Source organism: Anomaloglossus baeobatrachus, unplaced genomic scaffold (assembly GCF_048569485.1).
Source record: "Anomaloglossus baeobatrachus isolate aAnoBae1 unplaced genomic scaffold, aAnoBae1.hap1 Scaffold_3116, whole genome shotgun sequence".
NCBI classification, from domain to species: domain Eukaryota; kingdom Metazoa; phylum Chordata; class Amphibia; order Anura; family Aromobatidae; genus Anomaloglossus; species Anomaloglossus baeobatrachus.
The window spans coordinates 64,894-92,364 of NW_027442526.1; the positions used below are offsets into that span (position 1 = coordinate 64,894).

Sequence of the window (27,471 nt, forward strand, 5' to 3'; positions counted from 1 at the left end):
ATTAGGGTTTGGGGATGATGAAAGGGCTTTCTACGGGTAAGGATGGCAAAGGGTGGCAGTGACGGAAAGTCAGGCAACCTGTCCTGTCCGTCTTTTTGTATCGTGAATTGGAAAGACTGCAAGGGGGAGGGGAGTTGCTTGCGCCCTAAAGGAGGAGTTATTCAGATTCATTGCAGTGGGCGGCGGCTGCAAAACGCACCATTCTTCTTGTTTTTGCTCTGCAAAGCAGCCTTTTCAAGGGTTGGCTTGGGTGACAAAATGTCTTGTGTAGGCGTGGGTTTGTCTCCCTCTCGCTCTCTCTCCCTAAGATGTGTCCGGCATAGGCCAGGGTGCCACTCGAGGCCCAAACCAATTCTGGTTATCGCTTCTCGGCCTTTTGGCTAAGATCAAGTGTAGTATCTGTTCTTATCAGTTTAATATCTGATACGTCCCCTATCTGGGGACCATATATTAAATGGATTTTTAGAACAGGGAGATGGAAAAAGAGCTTGCTCTGTCCACTCCACGCATTGACCTGGTATTGCAGTACCTCCAGGAACGGTGCACCCCTTCTTAACCCAGTTTCCAAAAGCAGAACTCAATTCACCTGATTCATATTAGCCCGATTTAATGAATTGGAAGAAAGCATACGTCTTCATATGCACCTCAATTTGGCCCATTCACTTTTCACACTTCCTCCTTTTGTTTTTTATCTTTCACACTTTTGACTTTCTTTATTCATCCAAATAGCAAACTCATCACCACTCAACCTGACCAACTCGGCTATGTCCCCGTGCTGCAGTTCTCTGTCTTATCTAGATCATTTGCAATTGAATGGAATAGATCCCTTTTGGACAAAGTGGATTCACCTGCTGCTGCAGTGACCACAGGTGTGATAAGATCTAGAATTGGCATCTGGTGCGATCTCTCCGCTTCCACTCCAAAGAAAGTTACCTGTTTATTCCTATCATGCATTGGTTTTTGGGGTTTTCTTTGAGTAATGATGATCTCTTTAGTAGTCTGTTGGCGCCCTCTCCTGGAGGAATAGTTTGCTTGCTCTTGGACATTCTAAAAGAGAGGTCATGATAGACATTGAGCTTCTGAGCTCAATTGGGGACAGTCATGGGTGATGAATGTTTGCAACCTACTGCGAAGCCTCATACCGCAATATAAGGAACGTCAAATACTAAGAAAGGGCGGCCTATGAAAGAATTACTACTTTCAATAAGTACACTTAAACGGCTAATTGGGAATAGAAAAACTGTAAAAAGCCCTCTGAGAAAGCCCCCCTCTAACCTTTGATAGTAAGCTTTTCTGTAGTCTGCCTGTTGATGTATTTTCCGTTTGAACTGTGCACAACATGAAGAGACGGAACACTGGCGGCTTGTCACAATGCCCCCCGATGACATCACAATAGCGCTGCTGCCTAGAAAACAAGCTGCGCAGAAGAAGTTGTTCTTTGGGTGGGAGGGTGGGCTAGTGGAAGGAGGGGGCAATCTCTTTTTTTCCCGGGTGGTAGGGGGATGACAGGAGAAGGGAAGCGGGTGGTGAGAAAGGTACAGAGGGCAGGGTTTGGGGGCTGGGAAGGAAAGGGAAAAGATTAGGGTTTGGGGATGATGAAAGGGCTTTCTACGGGTAAGGATGGCAAAGGGTGGCAGTGACGGAAAGTCAGGCAACCTGTCCTGTCCGTCTTTTTGTATCGTGAATTGGAAAGACTGCAAGGGGGAGGGGAGTTGCTTGCGCCCTAAAGGAGGAGTTATTCAGATTCATTGCAGTGGGCGGCGGCTGCAAAACGCACCATTCTTCTTGTTTTTGCTCTGCAAAGCAGCCTTTTCAAGGGTTGGCTTGGGTGACAAAATGTCTTGTGTAGGCGTGGGTTTGTCTCCCTCTCGCTCTCTCTCCCTAAGATGTGTCCGGCATAGGCCAGGGTGCCACTCGAGGCCCAAACCAATTCTGGTTATCGCTTCTCGGCCTTTTGGCTAAGATCAAGTGTAGTATCTGTTCTTATCAGTTTAATATCTGATACGTCCCCTATCTGGGGACCATATATTAAATGGATTTTTAGAACAGGGAGATGGAAAAAGAGCTTGCTCTGTCCACTCCACGCATTGACCTGGTATTGCAGTACCTCCAGGAACGGTGCACCCCTTCTTAACCCAGTTTCCAAAAGCAGAACTCAATTCACCTGATTCATATTAGCCCGATTTAATGAATTGGAAGAAAGCATACGTCTTCATATGCACCTCAATTTGGCCCATTCACTTTTCACACTTCCTCCTTTTGTTTTTTATCTTTCACACTTTTGACTTTCTTTATTCATCCAAATAGCAAACTCATCACCACTCAACCTGACCAACTCGGCTATGTCCCCGTGCTGCAGTTCTCTGTCTTATCTAGATCATTTGCAATTGAATGGAATAGATCCCTTTTGGACAAAGTGGATTCACCTGCTGCTGCAGTGACCACAGGTGTGATAAGATCTAGAATTGGCATCTGGTGCGATCTCTCCGCTTCCACTCCAAAGAAAGTTACCTGTTTATTCCTATCATGCATTGGTTTTTGGGGTTTTCTTTGAGTAATGATGATCTCTTTAGTAGTCTGTTGGCGCCCTCTCCTGGAGGAATAGTTTGCTTGCTCTTGGACATTCTAAAAGAGAGGTCATGATAGACATTGAGCTTCTGAGCTCAATTGGGGACAGTCATGGGTGATGAATGTTTGCAACCTACTGCGAAGCCTCATACCGCAATATAAGGAACGTCAAATACTAAGAAAGGGCGGCCTATGAAAGAATTACTACTTTCAATAAGTACACTTAAACGGCTAATTGGGAATAGAAAAACTGTAAAAAGCCCTCTGAGAAAGCCCCCCTCTAACCTTTGATAGTAAGCTTTTCTGTAGTCTGCCTGTTGATGTATTTTCCGTTTGAACTGTGCACAACATGAAGAGACGGAACACTGGCGGCTTGTCACAATGCCCCCCGATGACATCACAATAGCGCTGCTGCCTAGAAAACAAGCTGCGCAGAAGAAGTTGTTCTTTGGGTGGGAGGGTGGGCTAGTGGAAGGAGGGGGCAATCTCTTTTTTTCCCGGGTGGTAGGGGGATGACAGGAGAAGGGAAGCGGGTGGTGAGAAAGGTACAGAGGGCAGGGTTTGGGGGCTGGGAAGGAAAGGGAAAAGATTAGGGTTTGGGGATGATGAAAGGGCTTTCTACGGGTAAGGATGGCAAAGGGTGGCAGTGACGGAAAGTCAGGCAACCTGTCCTGTCCGTCTTTTTGTATCGTGAATTGGAAAGACTGCAAGGGGGAGGGGAGTTGCTTGCGCCCTAAAGGAGGAGTTATTCAGATTCATTGCAGTGGGCGGCGGCTGCAAAACGCACCATTCTTCTTGTTTTTGCTCTGCAAAGCAGCCTTTTCAAGGGTTGGCTTGGGTGACAAAATGTCTTGTGTAGGCGTGGGTTTGTCTCCCTCTCGCTCTCTCTCCCTAAGATGTGTCCGGCATAGGCCAGGGTGCCACTCGAGGCCCAAACCAATTCTGGTTATCGCTTCTCGGCCTTTTGGCTAAGATCAAGTGTAGTATCTGTTCTTATCAGTTTAATATCTGATACGTCCCCTATCTGGGGACCATATATTAAATGGATTTTTAGAACAGGGAGATGGAAAAAGAGCTTGCTCTGTCCACTCCACGCATTGACCTGGTATTGCAGTACCTCCAGGAACGGTGCACCCCTTCTTAACCCAGTTTCCAAAAGCAGAACTCAATTCACCTGATTCATATTAGCCCGATTTAATGAATTGGAAGAAAGCATACGTCTTCATATGCACCTCAATTTGGCCCATTCACTTTTCACACTTCCTCCTTTTGTTTTTTATCTTTCACACTTTTGACTTTCTTTATTCATCCAAATAGCAAACTCATCACCACTCAACCTGACCAACTCGGCTATGTCCCCGTGCTGCAGTTCTCTGTCTTATCTAGATCATTTGCAATTGAATGGAATAGATCCCTTTTGGACAAAGTGGATTCACCTGCTGCTGCAGTGACCACAGGTGTGATAAGATCTAGAATTGGCATCTGGTGCGATCTCTCCGCTTCCACTCCAAAGAAAGTTACCTGTTTATTCCTATCATGCATTGGTTTTTGGGGTTTTCTTTGAGTAATGATGATCTCTTTAGTAGTCTGTTGGCGCCCTCTCCTGGAGGAATAGTTTGCTTGCTCTTGGACATTCTAAAAGAGAGGTCATGATAGACATTGAGCTTCTGAGCTCAATTGGGGACAGTCATGGGTGATGAATGTTTGCAACCTACTGCGAAGCCTCATACCGCAATATAAGGAACGTCAAATACTAAGAAAGGGCGGCCTATGAAAGAATTACTACTTTCAATAAGTACACTTAAACGGCTAATTGGGAATAGAAAAACTGTAAAAAGCCCTCTGAGAAAGCCCCCCTCTAACCTTTGATAGTAAGCTTTTCTGTAGTCTGCCTGTTGATGTATTTTCCGTTTGAACTGTGCACAACATGAAGAGACGGAACACTGGCGGCTTGTCACAATGCCCCCCGATGACATCACAATAGCGCTGCTGCCTAGAAAACAAGCTGCGCAGAAGAAGTTGTTCTTTGGGTGGGAGGGTGGGCTAGTGGAAGGAGGGGGCAATCTCTTTTTTTCCCGGGTGGTAGGGGGATGACAGGAGAAGGGAAGCGGGTGGTGAGAAAGGTACAGAGGGCAGGGTTTGGGGGCTGGGAAGGAAAGGGAAAAGATTAGGGTTTGGGGATGATGAAAGGGCTTTCTACGGGTAAGGATGGCAAAGGGTGGCAGTGACGGAAAGTCAGGCAACCTGTCCTGTCCGTCTTTTTGTATCGTGAATTGGAAAGACTGCAAGGGGGAGGGGAGTTGCTTGCGCCCTAAAGGAGGAGTTATTCAGATTCATTGCAGTGGGCGGCGGCTGCAAAACGCACCATTCTTCTTGTTTTTGCTCTGCAAAGCAGCCTTTTCAAGGGTTGGCTTGGGTGACAAAATGTCTTGTGTAGGCGTGGGTTTGTCTCCCTCTCGCTCTCTCTCCCTAAGATGTGTCCGGCATAGGCCAGGGTGCCACTCGAGGCCCAAACCAATTCTGGTTATCGCTTCTCGGCCTTTTGGCTAAGATCAAGTGTAGTATCTGTTCTTATCAGTTTAATATCTGATACGTCCCCTATCTGGGGACCATATATTAAATGGATTTTTAGAACAGGGAGATGGAAAAAGAGCTTGCTCTGTCCACTCCACGCATTGACCTGGTATTGCAGTACCTCCAGGAACGGTGCACCCCTTCTTAACCCAGTTTCCAAAAGCAGAACTCAATTCACCTGATTCATATTAGCCCGATTTAATGAATTGGAAGAAAGCATACGTCTTCATATGCACCTCAATTTGGCCCATTCACTTTTCACACTTCCTCCTTTTGTTTTTTATCTTTCACACTTTTGACTTTCTTTATTCATCCAAATAGCAAACTCATCACCACTCAACCTGACCAACTCGGCTATGTCCCCGTGCTGCAGTTCTCTGTCTTATCTAGATCATTTGCAATTGAATGGAATAGATCCCTTTTGGACAAAGTGGATTCACCTGCTGCTGCAGTGACCACAGGTGTGATAAGATCTAGAATTGGCATCTGGTGCGATCTCTCCGCTTCCACTCCAAAGAAAGTTACCTGTTTATTCCTATCATGCATTGGTTTTTGGGGTTTTCTTTGAGTAATGATGATCTCTTTAGTAGTCTGTTGGCGCCCTCTCCTGGAGGAATAGTTTGCTTGCTCTTGGACATTCTAAAAGAGAGGTCATGATAGACATTGAGCTTCTGAGCTCAATTGGGGACAGTCATGGGTGATGAATGTTTGCAACCTACTGCGAAGCCTCATACCGCAATATAAGGAACGTCAAATACTAAGAAAGGGCGGCCTATGAAAGAATTACTACTTTCAATAAGTACACTTAAACGGCTAATTGGGAATAGAAAAACTGTAAAAAGCCCTCTGAGAAAGCCCCCCTCTAACCTTTGATAGTAAGCTTTTCTGTAGTCTGCCTGTTGATGTATTTTCCGTTTGAACTGTGCACAACATGAAGAGACGGAACACTGGCGGCTTGTCACAATGCCCCCCGATGACATCACAATAGCGCTGCTGCCTAGAAAACAAGCTGCGCAGAAGAAGTTGTTCTTTGGGTGGAAGGGTGGGCTAGTGGAAGGAGGGGGCAATCTCTTTTTTTCCCGGGTGGTAGGGGGATGACAGGAGAAGGGAAGCGGGTGGTGAGAAAGGTACAGAGGGCAGGGTTTGGGGGCTGGGAAGGAAAGGGAAAAGATTAGGGTTTGGGGATGATGAAAGGGCTTTCTACGGGTAAGGATGGCAAAGGGTGGCAGTGACGGAAAGTCAGGCAACCTGTCCTGTCCGTCTTTTTGTATCGTGAATTGGAAAGACTGCAAGGGGGAGGGGAGTTGCTTGCGCCCTAAAGGAGGAGTTATTCAGATTCATTGCAGTGGGCGGCGGCTGCAAAACGCACCATTCTTCTTGTTTTTGCTCTGCAAAGCAGCCTTTTCAAGGGTTGGCTTGGGTGACAAAATGTCTTGTGTAGGCGTGGGTTTGTCTCCCTCTCGCTCTCTCTCCCTAAGATGTGTCCGGCATAGGCCAGGGTGCCACTCGAGGCCCAAACCAATTCTGGTTATCGCTTCTCGGCCTTTTGGCTAAGATCAAGTGTAGTATCTGTTCTTATCAGTTTAATATCTGATACGTCCCCTATCTGGGGACCATATATTAAATGGATTTTTAGAACAGGGAGATGGAAAAAGAGCTTGCTCTGTCCACTCCACGCATTGACCTGGTATTGCAGTACCTCCAGGAACGGTGCACCCCTTCTTAACCCAGTTTCCAAAAGCAGAACTCAATTCACCTGATTCATATTAGCCCGATTTAATGAATTGGAAGAAAGCATACGTCTTCATATGCACCTCAATTTGGCCCATTCACTTTTCACACTTCCTCCTTTTGTTTTTTATCTTTCACACTTTTGACTTTCTTTATTCATCCAAATAGCAAACTCATCACCACTCAACCTGACCAACTCGGCTATGTCCCCGTGCTGCAGTTCTCTGTCTTATCTAGATCATTTGCAATTGAATGGAATAGATCCCTTTTGGACAAAGTGGATTCACCTGCTGCTGCAGTGACCACAGGTGTGATAAGATCTAGAATTGGCATCTGGTGCGATCTCTCCGCTTCCACTCCAAAGAAAGTTACCTGTTTATTCCTATCATGCATTGGTTTTTGGGGTTTTCTTTGAGTAATGATGATCTCTTTAGTAGTCTGTTGGCGCCCTCTCCTGGAGGAATAGTTTGCTTGCTCTTGGACATTCTAAAAGAGAGGTCATGATAGACATTGAGCTTCTGAGCTCAATTGGGGACAGTCATGGGTGATGAATGTTTGCAACCTACTGCGAAGCCTCATACCGCAATATAAGGAACGTCAAATACTAAGAAAGGGCGGCCTATGAAAGAATTACTACTTTCAATAAGTACACTTAAACGGCTAATTGGGAATAGAAAAACTGTAAAAAGCCCTCTGAGAAAGCCCCCCTCTAACCTTTGATAGTAAGCTTTTCTGTAGTCTGCCTGTTGATGTATTTTCCGTTTGAACTGTGCACAACATGAAGAGACGGAACACTGGCGGCTTGTCACAATGCCCCCCGATGACATCACAATAGCGCTGCTGCCTAGAAAACAAGCTGCGCAGAAGAAGTTGTTCTTTGGGTGGGAGGGTGGGCTAGTGGAAGGAGGGGGCAATCTCTTTTTTTCCCGGGTGGTAGGGGGATGACAGGAGAAGGGAAGCGGGTGGTGAGAAAGGTACAGAGGGCAGGGTTTGGGGGCTGGGAAGGAAAGGGAAAAGATTAGGGTTTGGGGATGATGAAAGGGCTTTCTACGGGTAAGGATGGCAAAGGGTGGCAGTGACGGAAAGTCAGGCAACCTGTCCTGTCCGTCTTTTTGTATCGTGAATTGGAAAGACTGCAAGGGGGAGGGGAGTTGCTTGCGCCCTAAAGGAGGAGTTATTCAGATTCATTGCAGTGGGCGGCGGCTGCAAAACGCACCATTCTTCTTGTTTTTGCTCTGCAAAGCAGCCTTTTCAAGGGTTGGCTTGGGTGACAAAATGTCTTGTGTAGGCGTGGGTTTGTCTCCCTCTCGCTCTCTCTCCCTAAGATGTGTCCGGCATAGGCCAGGGTGCCACTCGAGGCCCAAACCAATTCTGGTTATCGCTTCTCGGCCTTTTGGCTAAGATCAAGTGTAGTATCTGTTCTTATCAGTTTAATATCTGATACGTCCCCTATCTGGGGACCATATATTAAATGGATTTTTAGAACAGGGAGATGGAAAAAGAGCTTGCTCTGTCCACTCCACGCATTGACCTGGTATTGCAGTACCTCCAGGAACGGTGCACCCCTTCTTAACCCAGTTTCCAAAAGCAGAACTCAATTCACCTGATTCATATTAGCCCGATTTAATGAATTGGAAGAAAGCATACGTCTTCATATGCACCTCAATTTGGCCCATTCACTTTTCACACTTCCTCCTTTTGTTTTTTATCTTTCACACTTTTGACTTTCTTTATTCATCCAAATAGCAAACTCATCACCACTCAACCTGACCAACTCGGCTATGTCCCCGTGCTGCAGTTCTCTGTCTTATCTAGATCATTTGCAATTGAATGGAATAGATCCCTTTTGGACAAAGTGGATTCACCTGCTGCTGCAGTGACCACAGGTGTGATAAGATCTAGAATTGGCATCTGGTGCGATCTCTCCGCTTCCACTCCAAAGAAAGTTACCTGTTTATTCCTATCATGCATTGGTTTTTGGGGTTTTCTTTGAGTAATGATGATCTCTTTAGTAGTCTGTTGGCGCCCTCTCCTGGAGGAATAGTTTGCTTGCTCTTGGACATTCTAAAAGAGAGGTCATGATAGACATTGAGCTTCTGAGCTCAATTGGGGACAGTCATGGGTGATGAATGTTTGCAACCTACTGCGAAGCCTCATACCGCAATATAAGGAACGTCAAATACTAAGAAAGGGCGGCCTATGAAAGAATTACTACTTTCAATAAGTACACTTAAACGGCTAATTGGGAATAGAAAAACTGTAAAAAGCCCTCTGAGAAAGCCCCCCTCTAACCTTTGATAGTAAGCTTTTCTGTAGTCTGCCTGTTGATGTATTTTCCGTTTGAACTGTGCACAACATGAAGAGACGGAACACTGGCGGCTTGTCACAATGCCCCCCGATGACATCACAATAGCGCTGCTGCCTAGAAAACAAGCTGCGCAGAAGAAGTTGTTCTTTGGGTGGGAGGGTGGGCTAGTGGAAGAAGGGGGCAATCTCTTTTTTTCCCGGGTGGTAGGGGGATGACAGGAGAAGGGAAGCGGGTGGTGAGAAAGGTACAGAGGGCAGGGTTTGGGGGCTGGGAAGGAAAGGGAAAAGATTAGGGTTTGGGGATGATGAAAGGGCTTTCTACGGGTAAGGATGGCAAAGGGTGGCAGTGACGGAAAGTCAGGCAACCTGTCCTGTCCGTCTTTTTGTATCGTGAATTGGAAAGACTGCAAGGGGGAGGGGAGTTGCTTGCGCCCTAAAGGAGGAGTTATTCAGATTCATTGCAGTGGGCGGCGGCTGCAAAACGCACCATTCTTCTTGTTTTTGCTCTGCAAAGCAGCCTTTTCAAGGGTTGGCTTGGGTGACAAAATGTCTTGTGTAGGCGTGGGTTTGTCTCCCTCTCGCTCTCTCTCCCTAAGATGTGTCCGGCATAGGCCAGGGTGCCACTCGAGGCCCAAACCAATTCTGGTTATCGCTTCTCGGCCTTTTGGCTAAGATCAAGTGTAGTATCTGTTCTTATCAGTTTAATATCTGATACGTCCCCTATCTGGGGACCATATATTAAATGGATTTTTAGAACAGGGAGATGGAAAAAGAGCTTGCTCTGTCCACTCCACGCATTGACCTGGTATTGCAGTACCTCCAGGAACGGTGCACCCCTTCTTAACCCAGTTTCCAAAAGCAGAACTCAATTCACCTGATTCATATTAGCCCGATTTAATGAATTGGAAGAAAGCATACGTCTTCATATGCACCTCAATTTGGCCCATTCACTTTTCACACTTCCTCCTTTTGTTTTTTATCTTTCACACTTTTGACTTTCTTTATTCATCCAAATAGCAAACTCATCACCACTCAACCTGACCAACTCGGCTATGTCCCCGTGCTGCAGTTCTCTGTCTTATCTAGATCATTTGCAATTGAATGGAATAGATCCCTTTTGGACAAAGTGGATTCACCTGCTGCTGCAGTGACCACAGGTGTGATAAGATCTAGAATTGGCATCTGGTGCGATCTCTCCGCTTCCACTCCAAAGAAAGTTACCTGTTTATTCCTATCATGCATTGGTTTTTGGGGTTTTCTTTGAGTAATGATGATCTCTTTAGTAGTCTGTTGGCGCCCTCTCCTGGAGGAATAGTTTGCTTGCTCTTGGACATTCTAAAAGAGAGGTCATGATAGACATTGAGCTTCTGAGCTCAATTGGGGACAGTCATGGGTGATGAATGTTTGCAACCTACTGCGAAGCCTCATACCGCAATATAAGGAACGTCAAATACTAAGAAAGGGCGGCCTATGAAAGAATTACTACTTTCAATAAGTACACTTAAACGGCTAATTGGGAATAGAAAAACTGTAAAAAGCCCTCTGAGAAAGCCCCCCTCTAACCTTTGATAGTAAGCTTTTCTGTAGTCTGCCTGTTGATGTATTTTCCGTTTGTACTGTGCACAACATGAAGAGACGGAACACTGGCGGCTTGTCACAATGCCCCCCGATGACATCACAATAGCGCTGCTGCCTAGAAAACAAGCTGCGCAGAAGAAGTTGTTCTTTGGGTGGGAGGGTGGGCTAGTGGAAGGAGGGGGCAATCTCTTTTTTTCCCGGGTGGTAGGGGGATGACAGGAGAAGGGAAGCGGGTGGTGAGAAAGGTACAGAGGGCAGGGTTTGGGGGCTGGGAAGGAAAGGGAAAAGATTAGGGTTTGGGGATGATGAAAGGGCTTTCTACGGGTAAGGATGGCAAAGGGTGGCAGTGACGGAAAGTCAGGCAACCTGTCCTGTCCGTCTTTTTGTATCGTGAATTGGAAAGACTGCAAGGGGGAGGGGAGTTGCTTGCGCCCTAAAGGAGGAGTTATTCAGATTCATTGCAGTGGGCGGCGGCTGCAAAACGCACCATTCTTCTTGTTTTTGCTCTGCAAAGCAGCCTTTTCAAGGGTTGGCTTGGGTGACAAAATGTCTTGTGTAGGCGTGGGTTTGTCTCCCTCTCGCTCTCTCTCCCTAAGATGTGTCCGGCATAGGCCAGGGTGCCACTCGAGGCCCAAACCAATTCTGGTTATCGCTTCTCGGCCTTTTGGCTAAGATCAAGTGTAGTATCTGTTCTTATCAGTTTAATATCTGATACGTCCCCTATCTGGGGACCATATATTAAATGGATTTTTAGAACAGGGAGATGGAAAAAGAGCTTGCTCTGTCCACTCCACGCATTGACCTGGTATTGCAGTACCTCCAGGAACGGTGCACCCCTTCTTAACCCAGTTTCCAAAAGCAGAACTCAATTCACCTGATTCATATTAGCCCGATTTAATGAATTGGAAGAAAGCATACGTCTTCATATGCACCTCAATTTGGCCCATTCACTTTTCACACTTCCTCCTTTTGTTTTTTATCTTTCACACTTTTGACTTTCTTTATTCATCCAAATAGCAAACTCATCACCACTCAACCTGACCAACTCGGCTATGTCCCCGTGCTGCAGTTCTCTGTCTTATCTAGATCATTTGCAATTGAATGGAATAGATCCCTTTTGGACAAAGTGGATTCACCTGCTGCTGCAGTGACCACAGGTGTGATAAGATCTAGAATTGGCATCTGGTGCGATCTCTCCGCTTCCACTCCAAAGAAAGTTACCTGTTTATTCCTATCATGCATTGGTTTTTGGGGTTTTCTTTGAGTAATGATGATCTCTTTAGTAGTCTGTTGGCGCCCTCTCCTGGAGGAATAGTTTGCTTGCTCTTGGACATTCTAAAAGAGAGGTCATGATAGACATTGAGCTTCTGAGCTCAATTGGGGACAGTCATGGGTGATGAATGTTTGCAACCTACTGCGAAGCCTCATACCGCAATATAAGGAACGTCAAATACTAAGAAAGGGCGGCCTATGAAAGAATTACTACTTTCAATAAGTACACTTAAACGGCTAATTGGGAATAGAAAAACTGTAAAAAGCCCTCTGAGAAAGCCCCCCTCTAACCTTTGATAGTAAGCTTTTCTGTAGTCTGCCTGTTGATGTATTTTCCGTTTGAACTGTGCACAACATGAAGAGACGGAACACTGGCGGCTTGTCACAATGCCCCCCGATGACATCACAATAGCGCTGCTGCCTAGAAAACAAGCTGCGCAGAAGAAGTTGTTCTTTGGGTGGGAGGGTGGGCTAGTGGAAGGAGGGGGCAATCTCTTTTTTTCCCGGGTGGTAGGGGGATGACAGGAGAAGGGAAGCGGGTGGTGAGAAAGGTACAGAGGGCAGGGTTTGGGGGCTGGGAAGGAAAGGGAAAAGATTAGGGTTTGGGGATGATGAAAGGGCTTTCTACGGGTAAGGATGGCAAAGGGTGGCAGTGACGGAAAGTCAGGCAACCTGTCCTGTCCGTCTTTTTGTATCGTGAATTGGAAAGACTGCAAGGGGGAGGGGAGTTGCTTGCGCCCTAAAGGAGGAGTTATTCAGATTCATTGCAGTGGGCGGCGGCTGCAAAACGCACCATTCTTCTTGTTTTTGCTCTGCAAAGCAGCCTTTTCAAGGGTTGGCTTGGGTGACAAAATGTCTTGTGTAGGCGTGGGTTTGTCTCCCTCTCGCTCTCTCTCCCTAAGATGTGTCCGGCATAGGCCAGGGTGCCACTCGAGGCCCAAACCAATTCTGGTTATCGCTTCTCGGCCTTTTGGCTAAGATCAAGTGTAGTATCTGTTCTTATCAGTTTAATATCTGATACGTCCCCTATCTGGGGACCATATATTAAATGGATTTTTAGAACAGGGAGATGGAAAAAGAGCTTGCTCTGTCCACTCCACGCATTGACCTGGTATTGCAGTACCTCCAGGAACGGTGCACCCCTTCTTAACCCAGTTTCCAAAAGCAGAACTCAATTCACCTGATTCATATTAGCCCGATTTAATGAATTGGAAGAAAGCATACGTCTTCATATGCACCTCAATTTGGCCCATTCACTTTTCACACTTCCTCCTTTTGTTTTTTATCTTTCACACTTTTGACTTTCTTTATTCATCCAAATAGCAAACTCATCACCACTCAACCTGACCAACTCGGCTATGTCCCCGTGCTGCAGTTCTCTGTCTTATCTAGATCATTTGCAATTGAATGGAATAGATCCCTTTTGGACAAAGTGGATTCACCTGCTGCTGCAGTGACCACAGGTGTGATAAGATCTAGAATTGGCATCTGGTGCGATCTCTCCGCTTCCACTCCAAAGAAAGTTACCTGTTTATTCCTATCATGCATTGGTTTTTGGGGTTTTCTTTGAGTAATGATGATCTCTTTAGTAGTCTGTTGGCGCCCTCTCCTGGAGGAATAGTTTGCTTGCTCTTGGACATTCTAAAAGAGAGGTCATGATAGACATTGAGCTTCTGAGCTCAATTGGGGACAGTCATGGGTGATGAATGTTTGCAACCTACTGCGAAGCCTCATACCGCAATATAAGGAACGTCAAATACTAAGAAAGGGCGGCCTATGAAAGAATTACTACTTTCAATAAGTACACTTAAACGGCTAATTGGGAATAGAAAAACTGTAAAAAGCCCTCTGAGAAAGCCCCCCTCTAACCTTTGATAGTAAGCTTTTCTGTAGTCTGCCTGTTGATGTATTTTCCGTTTGAACTGTGCACAACATGAAGAGACGGAACACTGGCGGCTTGTCACAATGCCCCCCGATGACATCACAATAGCGCTGCTGCCTAGAAAACAAGCTGCGCAGAAGAAGTTGTTCTTTGGGTGGGAGGGTGGGCTAGTGGAAGGAGGGGGCAATCTCTTTTTTTCCCGGGTGGTAGGGGGATGACAGGAGAAGGGAAGCGGGTGGTGAGAAAGGTACAGAGGGCAGGGTTTGGGGGCTGGGAAGGAAAGGGAAAAGATTAGGGTTTGGGGATGATGAAAGGGCTTTCTACGGGTAAGGATGGCAAAGGGTGGCAGTGACGGAAAGTCAGGCAACCTGTCCTGTCCGTCTTTTTGTATCGTGAATTGGAAAGACTGCAAGGGGGAGGGGAGTTGCTTGCGCCCTAAAGGAGGAGTTATTCAGATTCATTGCAGTGGGCGGCGGCTGCAAAACGCACCATTCTTCTTGTTTTTGCTCTGCAAAGCAGCCTTTTCAAGGGTTGGCTTGGGTGACAAAATGTCTTGTGTAGGCGTGGGTTTGTCTCCCTCTCGCTCTCTCTCCCTAAGATGTGTCCGGCATAGGCCAGGGTGCCACTCGAGGCCCAAACCAATTCTGGTTATCGCTTCTCGGCCTTTTGGCTAAGATCAAGTGTAGTATCTGTTCTTATCAGTTTAATATCTGATACGTCCCCTATCTGGGGACCATATATTAAATGGATTTTTAGAACAGGGAGATGGAAAAAGAGCTTGCTCTGTCCACTCCACGCATTGACCTGGTATTGCAGTACCTCCAGGAACGGTGCACCCCTTCTTAACCCAGTTTCCAAAAGCAGAACTCAATTCACCTGATTCATATTAGCCCGATTTAATGAATTGGAAGAAAGCATACGTCTTCATATGCACCTCAATTTGGCCCATTCACTTTTCACACTTCCTCCTTTTGTTTTTTATCTTTCACACTTTTGACTTTCTTTATTCATCCAAATAGCAAACTCATCACCACTCAACCTGACCAACTCGGCTATGTCCCCGTGCTGCAGTTCTCTGTCTTATCTAGATCATTTGCAATTGAATGGAATAGATCCCTTTTGGACAAAGTGGATTCACCTGCTGCTGCAGTGACCACAGGTGTGATAAGATCTAGAATTGGCATCTGGTGCGATCTCTCCGCTTCCACTCCAAAGAAAGTTACCTGTTTATTCCTATCATGCATTGGTTTTTGGGGTTTTCTTTGAGTAATGATGATCTCTTTAGTAGTCTGTTGGCGCCCTCTCCTGGAGGAATAGTTTGCTTGCTCTTGGACATTCTAAAAGAGAGGTCATGATAGACATTGAGCTTCTGAGCTCAATTGGGGACAGTCATGGGTGATGAATGTTTGCAACCTACTGCGAAGCCTCATACCGCAATATAAGGAACGTCAAATACTAAGAAAGGGCGGCCTATGAAAGAATTACTACTTTCAATAAGTACACTTAAACGGCTAATTGGGAATAGAAAAACTGTAAAAAGCCCTCTGAGAAAGCCCCCCTCTAACCTTTGATAGTAAGCTTTTCTGTAGTCTGCCTGTTGATGTATTTTCCGTTTGAACTGTGCACAACATGAAGAGACGGAACACTGGCGGCTTGTCACAATGCCCCCCGATGACATCACAATAGCGCTGCTGCCTAGAAAACAAGCTGCGCAGAAGAAGTTGTTCTTTGGGTGGGAGGGTGGGCTAGTGGAAGGAGGGGGCAATCTCTTTTTTTCCCGGGTGGTAGGGGGATGACAGGAGAAGGGAAGCGGGTGGTGAGAAAGGTACAGAGGGCAGGGTTTGGGGGCTGGGAAGGAAAGGGAAAAGATTAGGGTTTGGGGATGATGAAAGGGCTTTCTACGGGTAAGGATGGCAAAGGGTGGCAGTGACGGAAAGTCAGGCAACCTGTCCTGTCCGTCTTTTTGTATCGTGAATTGGAAAGACTGCAAGGGGGAGGGGAGTTGCTTGCGCCCTAAAGGAGGAGTTATTCAGATTCATTGCAGTGGGCGGCGGCTGCAAAACGCACCATTCTTCTTGTTTTTGCTCTGCAAAGCAGCCTTTTCAAGGGTTGGCTTGGGTGACAAAATGTCTTGTGTAGGCGTGGGTTTGTCTCCCTCTCGCTCTCTCTCCCTAAGATGTGTCCGGCATAGGCCAGGGTGCCACTCGAGGCCCAAACCAATTCTGGTTATCGCTTCTCGGCCTTTTGGCTAAGATCAAGTGTAGTATCTGTTCTTATCAGTTTAATATCTGATACGTCCCCTATCTGGGGACCATATATTAAATGGATTTTTAGAACAGGGAGATGGAAAAAGAGCTTGCTCTGTCCACTCCACGCATTGACCTGGTATTGCAGTACCTCCAGGAACGGTGCACCCCTTCTTAACCCAGTTTCCAAAAGCAGAACTCAATTCACCTGATTCATATTAGCCCGATTTAATGAATTGGAAGAAAGCATACGTCTTCATATGCACCTCAATTTGGCCCATTCACTTTTCACACTTCCTCCTTTTGTTTTTTATCTTTCACACTTTTGACTTTCTTTATTCATCCAAATAGCAAACTCATCACCACTCAACCTGACCAACTCGGCTATGTCCCCGTGCTGCAGTTCTCTGTCTTATCTAGATCATTTGCAATTGAATGGAATAGATCCCTTTTGGACAAAGTGGATTCACCTGCTGCTGCAGTGACCACAGGTGTGATAAGATCTAGAATTGGCATCTGGTGCGATCTCTCCGCTTCCACTCCAAAGAAAGTTACCTGTTTATTCCTATCATGCATTGGTTTTTGGGGTTTTCTTTGAGTAATGATGATCTCTTTAGTAGTCTGTTGGCGCCCTCTCCTGGAGGAATAGTTTGCTTGCTCTTGGACATTCTAAAAGAGAGGTCATGATAGACATTGAGCTTCTGAGCTCAATTGGGGACAGTCATGGGTGATGAATGTTTGCAACCTACTGCGAAGCCTCATACCGCAATATAAGGAACGTCAAATACTAAGAAAGGGCGGCCTATGAAAGAATTACTACTTTCAATAAGTACACTTAAACGGCTAATTGGGAATAGAAAAACTGTAAAAAGCCCTCTGAGAAAGCCCCCCTCTAACCTTTGATAGTAAGCTTTTCTGTAGTCTGCCTGTTGATGTATTTTCCGTTTGAACTGTGCACAACATGAAGAGACGGAACACTGGCGGCTTGTCACAATGCCCCCCGATGACATCACAATAGCGCTGCTGCCTAGAAAACAAGCTGCGCAGAAGAAGTTGTTCTTTGGGTGGGAGGGTGGGCTAGTGGAAGGAGGGGGCAATCTCTTTTTTTCCCGGGTGGTAGGGGGATGACAGGAGAAGGGAAGCGGGTGGTGAGAAAGGTACAGAGGGCAGGGTTTGGGGGCTGGGAAGGAAAGGGAAAAGATTAGGGTTTGGGGATGATGAAAGGGCTTTCTACGGGTAAGGATGGCAAAGGGTGGCAGTGACGGAAAGTCAGGCAACCTGTCCTGTCCGTCTTTTTGTATCGTGAATTGGAAAGACTGCAAGGGGGAGGGGAGTTGCTTGCGCCCTAAAGGAGGAGTTATTCAGATTCATTGCAGTGGGCGGCGGCTGCAAAACGCACCATTCTTCTTGTTTTTGCTCTGCAAAGCAGCCTTTTCAAGGGTTGGCTTGGGTGACAAAATGTCTTGTGTAGGCGTGGGTTTGTCTCCCTCTCGCTCTCTCTCCCTAAGATGTGTCCGGCATAGGCCAGGGTGCCACTCGAGGCCCAAACCAATTCTGGTTATCGCTTCTCGGCCTTTTGGCTAAGATCAAGTGTAGTATCTGTTCTTATCAGTTTAATATCTGATACGTCCCCTATCTGGGGACCATATATTAAATGGATTTTTAGAACAGGGAGATGGAAAAAGAGCTTGCTCTGTCCACTCCACGCATTGACCTGGTATTGCAGTACCTCCAGGAACGGTGCACCCCTTCTTAACCCAGTTTCCAAAAGCAGAACTCAATTCACCTGATTCATATTAGCCCGATTTAATGAATTGGAAGAAAGCATACGTCTTCATATGCACCTCAATTTGGCCCATTCACTTTTCACACTTCCTCCTTTTGTTTTTTATCTTTCACACTTTTGACTTTCTTTATTCATCCAAATAGCAAACTCATCACCACTCAACCTGACCAACTCGGCTATGTCCCCGTGCTGCAGTTCTCTGTCTTATCTAGATCATTTGCAATTGAATGGAATAGATCCCTTTTGGACAAAGTGGATTCACCTGCTGCTGCAGTGACCACAGGTGTGATAAGATCTAGAATTGGCATCTGGTGCGATCTCTCCGCTTCCACTCCAAAGAAAGTTACCTGTTTATTCCTATCATGCATTGGTTTTTGGGGTTTTCTTTGAGTAATGATGATCTCTTTAGTAGTCTGTTGGCGCCCTCTCCTGGAGGAATAGTTTGCTTGCTCTTGGACATTCTAAAAGAGAGGTCATGATAGACATTGAGCTTCTGAGCTCAATTGGGGACAGTCATGGGTGATGAATGTTTGCAACCTACTGCGAAGCCTCATACCGCAATATAAGGAACGTCAAATACTAAGAAAGGGCGGCCTATGAAAGAATTACTACTTTCAATAAGTACACTTAAACGGCTAATTGGGAATAGAAAAACTGTAAAAAGCCCTCTGAGAAAGCCCCCCTCTAACCTTTGATAGTAAGCTTTTCTGTAGTCTGCCTGTTGATGTATTTTCCGTTTGAACTGTGCACAACATGAAGAGACGGAACACTGGCGGCTTGTCACAATGCCCCCCGATGACATCACAATAGCGCTGCTGCCTAGAAAACAAGCTGCGCAGAAGAAGTTGTTCTTTGGGTGGGAGGGTGGGCTAGTGGAAGGAGGGGGCAATCTCTTTTTTTCCCGGGTGGTAGGGGGATGACAGGAGAAGGGAAGCGGGTGGTGAGAAAGGTACAGAGGGCAGGGTTTGGGGGCTGGGAAGGAAAGGGAAAAGATTAGGGTTTGGGGATGATGAAAGGGCTTTCTACGGGTAAGGATGGCAAAGGGTGGCAGTGACGGAAAGTCAGGCAACCTGTCCTGTCCGTCTTTTTGTATCGTGAATTGGAAAGACTGCAAGGGGGAGGGGAGTTGCTTGCGCCCTAAAGGAGGAGTTATTCAGATTCATTGCAGTGGGCGGCGGCTGCAAAACGCACCATTCTTCTTGTTTTTGCTCTGCAAAGCAGCCTTTTCAAGGGTTGGCTTGGGTGACAAAATGTCTTGTGTAGGCGTGGGTTTGTCTCCCTCTCGCTCTCTCTCCCTAAGATGTGTCCGGCATAGGCCAGGGTGCCACTCGAGGCCCAAACCAATTCTGGTTATCGCTTCTCGGCCTTTTGGCTAAGATCAAGTGTAGTATCTGTTCTTATCAGTTTAATATCTGATACGTCCCCTATCTGGGGACCATATATTAAATGGATTTTTAGAACAGGGAGATGGAAAAAGAGCTTGCTCTGTCCACTCCACGCATTGACCTGGTATTGCAGTACCTCCAGGAACGGTGCACCCCTTCTTAACCCAGTTTCCAAAAGCAGAACTCAATTCACCTGATTCATATTAGCCCGATTTAATGAATTGGAAGAAAGCATACGTCTTCATATGCACCTCAATTTGGCCCATTCACTTTTCACACTTCCTCCTTTTGTTTTTTATCTTTCACACTTTTGACTTTCTTTATTCATCCAAATAGCAAACTCATCACCACTCAACCTGACCAACTCGGCTATGTCCCCGTGCTGCAGTTCTCTGTCTTATCTAGATCATTTGCAATTGAATGGAATAGATCCCTTTTGGACAAAGTGGATTCACCTGCTGCTGCAGTGACCACAGGTGTGATAAGATCTAGAATTGGCATCTGGTGCGATCTCTCCGCTTCCACTCCAAAGAAAGTTACCTGTTTATTCCTATCATGCATTGGTTTTTGGGGTTTTCTTTGAGTAATGATGATCTCTTTAGTAGTCTGTTGGCGCCCTCTCCTGGAGGAATAGTTTGCTTGCTCTTGGACATTCTAAAAGAGAGGTCATGATAGACATTGAGCTTCTGAGCTCAATTGGGGACAGTCATGGGTGATGAATGTTTGCAACCTACTGCGAAGCCTCATACCGCAATATAAGGAACGTCAAATACTAAGAAAGGGCGGCCTATGAAAGAATTACTACTTTCAATAAGTACACTTAAACGGCTAATTGGGAATAGAAAAACTGTAAAAAGCCCTCTGAGAAAGCCCCCCTCTAACCTTTGATAGTAAGCTTTTCTGTAGTCTGCCTGTTGATGTATTTTCCGTTTGAACTGTGCACAACATGAAGAGACGGAACACTGGCGGCTTGTCACAATGCCCCCCGATGACATCACAATAGCGCTGCTGCCTAGAAAACAAGCTGCGCAGAAGAAGTTGTTCTTTGGGTGGGAGGGTGGGCTAGTGGAAGGAGGGGGCAATCTCTTTTTTTCCCGGGTGGTAGGGGGATGACAGGAGAAGGGAAGCGGGTGGTGAGAAAGGTACAGAGGGCAGGGTTTGGGGGCTGGGAAGGAAAGGGAAAAGATTAGGGTTTGGGGATGATGAAAGGGCTTTCTACGGGTAAGGATGGCAAAGGGTGGCAGTGACGGAAAGTCAGGCAACCTGTCCTGTCCGTCTTTTTGTATCGTGAATTGGAAAGACTGCAAGGGGGAGGGGAGTTGCTTGCGCCCTAAAGGAGGAGTTATTCAGATTCATTGCAGTGGGCGGCGGCTGCAAAACGCACCATTCTTCTTGTTTTTGCTCTGCAAAGCAGCCTTTTCAAGGGTTGGCTTGGGTGACAAAATGTCTTGTGTAGGCGTGGGTTTGTCTCCCTCTCGCTCTCTCTCCCTAAGATGTGTCCGGCATAGGCCAGGGTGCCACTCGAGGCCCAAACCAATTCTGGTTATCGCTTCTCGGCCTTTTGGCTAAGATCAAGTGTAGTATCTGTTCTTATCAGTTTAATATCTGATACGTCCCCTATCTGGGGACCATATATTAAATGGATTTTTAGAACAGGGAGATGGAAAAAGAGCTTGCTCTGTCCACTCCACGCATTGACCTGGTATTGCAGTACCTCCAGGAACGGTGCACCCCTTCTTAACCCAGTTTCCAAAAGCAGAACTCAATTCACCTGATTCATATTAGCCCGATTTAATGAATTGGAAGAAAGCATACGTCTTCATATGCACCTCAATTTGGCCCATTCACTTTTCACACTTCCTCCTTTTGTTTTTTATCTTTCACACTTTTGACTTTCTTTATTCATCCAAATAGCAAACTCATCACCACTCAACCTGACCAACTCGGCTATGTCCCCGTGCTGCAGTTCTCTGTCTTATCTAGATCATTTGCAATTGAATGGAATAGATCCCTTTTGGACAAAGTGGATTCACCTGCTGCTGCAGTGACCACAGGTGTGATAAGATCTAGAATTGGCATCTGGTGCGATCTCTCCGCTTCCACTCCAAAGAAAGTTACCTGTTTATTCCTATCATGCATTGGTTTTTGGGGTTTTCTTTGAGTAATGATGATCTCTTTAGTAGTCTGTTGGCGCCCTCTCCTGGAGGAATAGTTTGCTTGCTCTTGGACATTCTAAAAGAGAGGTCATGATAGACATTGAGCTTCTGAGCTCAATTGGGGACAGTCATGGGTGATGAATGTTTGCAACCTACTGCGAAGCCTCATACCGCAATATAAGGAACGTCAAATACTAAGAAAGGGCGGCCTATGAAAGAATTACTACTTTCAATAAGTACACTTAAACGGCTAATTGGGAATAGAAAAACTGTAAAAAGCCCTCTGAGAAAGCCCCCCTCTAACCTTTGATAGTAAGCTTTTCTGTAGTCTGCCTGTTGATGTATTTTCCGTTTGAACTGTGCACAACATGAAGAGACGGAACACTGGCGGCTTGTCACAATGCCCCCCGATGACATCACAATAGCGCTGCTGCCTAGAAAACAAGCTGCGCAGAAGAAGTTGTTCTTTGGGTGGGAGGGTGGGCTAGTGGAAGGAGGGGGCAATCTCTTTTTTTCCCGGGTGGTAGGGGGATGACAGGAGAAGGGAAGCGGGTGGTGAGAAAGGTACAGAGGGCAGGGTTTGGGGGCTGGGAAGGAAAGGGAAAAGATTAGGGTTTGGGGATGATGAAAGGGCTTTCTACGGGTAAGGATGGCAAAGGGTGGCAGTGACGGAAAGTCAGGCAACCTGTCCTGTCCGTCTTTTTGTATCGTGAATTGGAAAGACTGCAAGGGGGAGGGGAGTTGCTTGCGCCCTAAAGGAGGAGTTATTCAGATTCATTGCAGTGGGCGGCGGCTGCAAAACGCACCATTCTTCTTGTTTTTGCTCTGCAAAGCAGCCTTTTCAAGGGTTGGCTTGGGTGACAAAATGTCTTGTGTAGGCGTGGGTTTGTCTCCCTCTCGCTCTCTCTCCCTAAGATGTGTCCGGCATAGGCCAGGGTGCCACTCGAGGCCCAAACCAATTCTGGTTATCGCTTCTCGGCCTTTTGGCTAAGATCAAGTGTAGTATCTGTTCTTATCAGTTTAATATCTGATACGTCCCCTATCTGGGGACCATATATTAAATGGATTTTTAGAACAGGGAGATGGAAAAAGAGCTTGCTCTGTCCACTCCACGCATTGACCTGGTATTGCAGTACCTCCAGGAACGGTGCACCCCTTCTTAACCCAGTTTCCAAAAGCAGAACTCAATTCACCTGATTCATATTAGCCCGATTTAATGAATTGGAAGAAAGCATACGTCTTCATATGCACCTCAATTTGGCCCATTCACTTTTCACACTTCCTCCTTTTGTTTTTTATCTTTCACACTTTTGACTTTCTTTATTCATCCAAATAGCAAACTCATCACCACTCAACCTGACCAACTCGGCTATGTCCCCGTGCTGCAGTTCTCTGTCTTATCTAGATCATTTGCAATTGAATGGAATAGATCCCTTTTGGACAAAGTGGATTCACCTGCTGCTGCAGTGACCACAGGTGTGATAAGATCTAGAATTGGCATCTGGTGCGATCTCTCCGCTTCCACTCCAAAGAAAGTTACCTGTTTATTCCTATCATGCATTGGTTTTTGGGGTTTTCTTTGAGTAATGATGATCTCTTTAGTAGTCTGTTGGCGCCCTCTCCTGGAGGAATAGTTTGCTTGCTCTTGGACATTCTAAAAGAGAGGTCATGATAGACATTGAGCTTCTGAGCTCAATTGGGGACAGTCATGGGTGATGAATGTTTGCAACCTACTGCGAAGCCTCATACCGCAATATAAGGAACGTCAAATACTAAGAAAGGGCGGCCTATGAAAGAATTACTACTTTCAATAAGTACACTTAAACGGCTAATTGGGAATAGAAAAACTGTAAAAAGCCCTCTGAGAAAGCCCCCCTCTAACCTTTGATAGTAAGCTTTTCTGTAGTCTGCCTGTTGATGTATTTTCCGTTTGAACTGTGCACAACATGAAGAGACGGAACACTGGCGGCTTGTCACAATGCCCCCCGATGACATCACAATAGCGCTGCTGCCTAGAAAACAAGCTGCGCAGAAGAAGTTGTTCTTTGGGTGGGAGGGTGGGCTAGTGGAAGGAGGGGGCAATCTCTTTTTTTCCCGGGTGGTAGGGGGATGACAGGAGAAGGGAAGCGGGTGGTGAGAAAGGTACAGAGGGCAGGGTTTGGGGGCTGGGAAGGAAAGGGAAAAGATTAGGGTTTGGGGATGATGAAAGGGCTTTCTACGGGTAAGGATGGCAAAGGGTGGCAGTGACGGAAAGTCAGGCAACCTGTCCTGTCCGTCTTTTTGTATCGTGAATTGGAAAGACTGCAAGGGGGAGGGGAGTTGCTTGCGCCCTAAAGGAGGAGTTATTCAGATTCATTGCAGTGGGCGGCGGCTGCAAAACGCACCATTCTTCTTGTTTTTGCTCTGCAAAGCAGCCTTTTCAAGGGTTGGCTTGGGTGACAAAATGTCTTGTGTAGGCGTGGGTTTGTCTCCCTCTCGCTCTCTCTCCCTAAGATGTGTCCGGCATAGGCCAGGGTGCCACTCGAGGCCCAAACCAATTCTGGTTATCGCTTCTCGGCCTTTTGGCTAAGATCAAGTGTAGTATCTGTTCTTATCAGTTTAATATCTGATACGTCCCCTATCTGGGGACCATATATTAAATGGATTTTTAGAACAGGGAGATGGAAAAAGAGCTTGCTCTGTCCACTCCACGCATTGACCTGGTATTGCAGTACCTCCAGGAACGGTGCACCCCTTCTTAACCCAGTTTCCAAAAGCAGAACTCAATTCACCTGATTCATATTAGCCCGATTTAATGAATTGGAAGAAAGCATACGTCTTCATATGCACCTCAATTTGGCCCATTCACTTTTCACACTTCCTCCTTTTGTTTTTTATCTTTCACACTTTTGACTTTCTTTATTCATCCAAATAGCAAACTCATCACCACTCAACCTGACCAACTCGGCTATGTCCCCGTGCTGCAGTTCTCTGTCTTATCTAGATCATTTGCAATTGAATGGAATAGATCCCTTTTGGACAAAGTGGATTCACCTGCTGCTGCAGTGACCACAGGTGTGATAAGATCTAGAATTGGCATCTGGTGCGATCTCTCCGCTTCCACTCCAAAGAAAGTTACCTGTTTATTCCTATCATGCATTGGTTTTTGGGGTTTTCTTTGAGTAATGATGATCTCTTTAGTAGTCTGTTGGCGCCCTCTCCTGGAGGAATAGTTTGCTTGCTCTTGGACATTCTAAAAGAGAGGTCATGATAGACATTGAGCTTCTGAGCTCAATTGGGGACAGTCATGGGTGATGAATGTTTGCAACCTACTGCGAAGCCTCATACCGCAATATAAGGAACGTCAAATACTAAGAAAGGGCGGCCTATGAAAGAATTACTACTTTCAATAAGTACACTTAAACGGCTAATTGGGAATAGAAAAACTGTAAAAAGCCCTCTGAGAAAGCCCCCCTCTAACCTTTGATAGTAAGCTTTTCTGTAGTCTGCCTGTTGATGTATTTTCCGTTTGAACTGTGCACAACATGAAGAGACGGAACACTGGCGGCTTGTCACAATGCCCCCCGATGACATCACAATAGCGCTGCTGCCTAGAAAACAAGCTGCGCAGAAGAAGTTGTTCTTTGGGTGGGAGGGTGGGCTAGTGGAAGGAGGGGGCAATCTCTTTTTTTCCCGGGTGGTAGGGGGATGACAGGAGAAGGGAAGCGGGTGGTGAGAAAGGTACAGAGGGCAGGGTTTGGGGGCTGGGAAGGAAAGGGAAAAGATTAGGGTTTGGGGATGATGAAAGGGCTTTCTACGGGTAAGGATGGCAAAGGGTGGCAGTGACGGAAAGTCAGGCAACCTGTCCTGTCCGTCTTTTTGTATCGTGAATTGGAAAGACTGCAAGGGGGAGGGGAGTTGCTTGCGCCCTAAAGGAGGAGTTATTCAGATTCATTGCAGTGGGCGGCGGCTGCAAAACGCACCATTCTTCTTGTTTTTGCTCTGCAAAGCAGCCTTTTCAAGGGTTGGCTTGGGTGACAAAATGTCTTGTGTAGGCGTGGGTTTGTCTCCCTCTCGCTCTCTCTCCCTAAGATGTGTCCGGCATAGGCCAGGGTGCCACTCGAGGCCCAAACCAATTCTGGTTATCGCTTCTCGGCCTTTTGGCTAAGATCAAGTGTAGTATCTGTTCTTATCAGTTTAATATCTGATACGTCCCCTATCTGGGGACCATATATTAAATGGATTTTTAGAACAGGGAGATGGAAAAAGAGCTTGCTCTGTCCACTCCACGCATTGACCTGGTATTGCAGTACCTCCAGGAACGGTGCACCCCTTCTTAACCCAGTTTCCAAAAGCAGAACTCAATTCACCTGATTCATATTAGCCCGATTTAATGAATTGGAAGAAAGCATACGTCTTCATATGCACCTCAATTTGGCCCATTCACTTTTCACACTTCCTCCTTTTGTTTTTTATCTTTCACACTTTTGACTTTCTTTATTCATCCAAATAGCAAACTCATCACCACTCAACCTGACCAACTCGGCTATGTCCCCGTGCTGCAGTTCTCTGTCTTATCTAGATCATTTGCAATTGAATGGAATAGATCCCTTTTGGACAAAGTGGATTCACCTGCTGCTGCAGTGACCACAGGTGTGATAAGATCTAGAATTGGCATCTGGTGCGATCTCTCCGCTTCCACTCCAAAGAAAGTTACCTGTTTATTCCTATCATGCATTGGTTTTTGGGGTTTTCTTTGAGTAATGATGATCTCTTTAGTAGTCTGTTGGCGCCCTCTCCTGGAGGAATAGTTTGCTTGCTCTTGGACATTCTAAAAGAGAGGTCATGATAGACATTGAGCTTCTGAGCTCAATTGGGGACAGTCATGGGTGATGAATGTTTGCAACCTACTGCGAAGCCTCATACCGCAATATAAGGAACGTCAAATACTAAGAAAGGGCGGCCTATGAAAGAATTACTACTTTCAATAAGTACACTTAAACGGCTAATTGGGAATAGAAAAACTGTAAAAAGCCCTCTGAGAAAGCCCCCCTCTAACCTTTGATAGTAAGCTTTTCTGTAGTCTGCCTGTTGATGTATTTTCCGTTTGAACTGTGCACAACATGAAGAGACGGAACACTGGCGGCTTGTCACAATGCCCCCCGATGACATCACAATAGCGCTGCTGCCTAGAAAACAAGCTGCGCAGAAGAAGTTGTTCTTTGGGTGGGAGGGTGGGCTAGTGGAAGGAGGGGGCAATCTCTTTTTTTCCCGGGTGGTAGGGGGATGACAGGAGAAGGGAAGCGGGTGGTGAGAAAGGTACAGAGGGCAGGGTTTGGGGGCTGGGAAGGAAAGGGAAAAGATTAGGGTTTGGGGATGATGAAAGGGCTTTCTACGGGTAAGGATGGCAAAGGGTGGCAGTGACGGAAAGTCAGGCAACCTGTCCTGTCCGTCTTTTTGTATCGTGAATTGGAAAGACTGCAAGGGGGAGGGGAGTTGCTTGCGCCCTAAAGGAGGAGTTATTCAGATTCATTGCAGTGGGCGGCGGCTGCAAAACGCACCATTCTTCTTGTTTTTGCTCTGCAAAGCAGCCTTTTCAAGGGTTGGCTTGGGTGACAAAATGTCTTGTGTAGGCGTGGGTTTGTCTCCCTCTCGCTCTCTCTCCCTAAGATGTGTCCGGCATAGGCCAGGGTGCCACTCGAGGCCCAAACCAATTCTGGTTATCGCTTCTCGGCCTTTTGGCTAAGATCAAGTGTAGTATCTGTTCTTATCAGTTTAATATCTGATACGTCCCCTATCTGGGGACCATATATTAAATGGATTTTTAGAACAGGGAGATGGAAAAAGAGCTTGCTCTGTCCACTCCACGCATTGACCTGGTATTGCAGTACCTCCAGGAACGGTGCACCCCTTCTTAACCCAGTTTCCAAAAGCAGAACTCAATTCACCTGATTCATATTAGCCCGATTTAATGAATTGGAAGAAAGCATACGTCTTCATATGCACC

At 46.3% G+C, this 27,471-nt stretch overlaps 18 non-coding genes across 18 annotated transcripts; all 18 read left to right on the forward strand.

The window, feature by feature from the left end:
- The first annotated feature begins 360 nt into the window (after positions 1-360).
- On the forward strand, positions 361-551 carry LOC142268942 (U2 spliceosomal RNA). Its single transcript, XR_012734519.1, has one exon. It is a non-coding gene; the product is annotated as a U2 spliceosomal RNA (small nuclear RNA).
- Positions 552-1,938: 1,387 nt separating this feature from the next.
- LOC142268944 (U2 spliceosomal RNA) lies at positions 1,939-2,129 on the forward strand. The gene has a single exon (XR_012734521.1). It is a non-coding gene; the product is annotated as a U2 spliceosomal RNA (small nuclear RNA).
- A 1,387-nt stretch (positions 2,130-3,516) lies between these two features.
- LOC142268945 (U2 spliceosomal RNA) lies at positions 3,517-3,707 on the forward strand. Its single transcript, XR_012734522.1, has one exon. It is a non-coding gene; the product is annotated as a U2 spliceosomal RNA (small nuclear RNA).
- A 1,387-nt stretch (positions 3,708-5,094) lies between these two features.
- LOC142268946 (U2 spliceosomal RNA) lies at positions 5,095-5,285 on the forward strand. The gene has a single exon (XR_012734523.1). It is a non-coding gene; the product is annotated as a U2 spliceosomal RNA (small nuclear RNA).
- A 1,387-nt stretch (positions 5,286-6,672) lies between these two features.
- On the forward strand, positions 6,673-6,863 carry LOC142268947 (U2 spliceosomal RNA). Its single transcript, XR_012734524.1, has one exon. It is a non-coding gene; the product is annotated as a U2 spliceosomal RNA (small nuclear RNA).
- A 1,387-nt stretch (positions 6,864-8,250) lies between these two features.
- Positions 8,251-8,441, forward strand: LOC142268948 (U2 spliceosomal RNA). Its single transcript, XR_012734525.1, has one exon. It is a non-coding gene; the product is annotated as a U2 spliceosomal RNA (small nuclear RNA).
- A 1,387-nt stretch (positions 8,442-9,828) lies between these two features.
- LOC142268950 (U2 spliceosomal RNA) lies at positions 9,829-10,019 on the forward strand. Its single transcript, XR_012734526.1, has one exon. It is a non-coding gene; the product is annotated as a U2 spliceosomal RNA (small nuclear RNA).
- Positions 10,020-11,406: 1,387 nt separating this feature from the next.
- Positions 11,407-11,597, forward strand: LOC142268951 (U2 spliceosomal RNA). The gene has a single exon (XR_012734527.1). It is a non-coding gene; the product is annotated as a U2 spliceosomal RNA (small nuclear RNA).
- A 1,387-nt stretch (positions 11,598-12,984) lies between these two features.
- On the forward strand, positions 12,985-13,175 carry LOC142268952 (U2 spliceosomal RNA). The gene has a single exon (XR_012734528.1). It is a non-coding gene; the product is annotated as a U2 spliceosomal RNA (small nuclear RNA).
- Positions 13,176-14,562: 1,387 nt separating this feature from the next.
- Positions 14,563-14,753, forward strand: LOC142268953 (U2 spliceosomal RNA). Its single transcript, XR_012734529.1, has one exon. It is a non-coding gene; the product is annotated as a U2 spliceosomal RNA (small nuclear RNA).
- A 1,387-nt stretch (positions 14,754-16,140) lies between these two features.
- Positions 16,141-16,331, forward strand: LOC142268954 (U2 spliceosomal RNA). Its single transcript, XR_012734530.1, has one exon. It is a non-coding gene; the product is annotated as a U2 spliceosomal RNA (small nuclear RNA).
- A 1,387-nt stretch (positions 16,332-17,718) lies between these two features.
- Positions 17,719-17,909, forward strand: LOC142268956 (U2 spliceosomal RNA). The gene has a single exon (XR_012734532.1). It is a non-coding gene; the product is annotated as a U2 spliceosomal RNA (small nuclear RNA).
- Positions 17,910-19,296: 1,387 nt separating this feature from the next.
- On the forward strand, positions 19,297-19,487 carry LOC142268957 (U2 spliceosomal RNA). The gene has a single exon (XR_012734533.1). It is a non-coding gene; the product is annotated as a U2 spliceosomal RNA (small nuclear RNA).
- Positions 19,488-20,874: 1,387 nt separating this feature from the next.
- On the forward strand, positions 20,875-21,065 carry LOC142268958 (U2 spliceosomal RNA). The gene has a single exon (XR_012734534.1). It is a non-coding gene; the product is annotated as a U2 spliceosomal RNA (small nuclear RNA).
- Positions 21,066-22,452: 1,387 nt separating this feature from the next.
- LOC142268959 (U2 spliceosomal RNA) lies at positions 22,453-22,643 on the forward strand. Its single transcript, XR_012734535.1, has one exon. It is a non-coding gene; the product is annotated as a U2 spliceosomal RNA (small nuclear RNA).
- Positions 22,644-24,030: 1,387 nt separating this feature from the next.
- Positions 24,031-24,221, forward strand: LOC142268961 (U2 spliceosomal RNA). The gene has a single exon (XR_012734536.1). It is a non-coding gene; the product is annotated as a U2 spliceosomal RNA (small nuclear RNA).
- A 1,387-nt stretch (positions 24,222-25,608) lies between these two features.
- Positions 25,609-25,799, forward strand: LOC142268890 (U2 spliceosomal RNA). Its single transcript, XR_012734475.1, has one exon. It is a non-coding gene; the product is annotated as a U2 spliceosomal RNA (small nuclear RNA).
- Positions 25,800-27,186: 1,387 nt separating this feature from the next.
- On the forward strand, positions 27,187-27,377 carry LOC142268891 (U2 spliceosomal RNA). The gene has a single exon (XR_012734476.1). It is a non-coding gene; the product is annotated as a U2 spliceosomal RNA (small nuclear RNA).
- Positions 27,378-27,471: the final 94 nt, after the last annotated feature.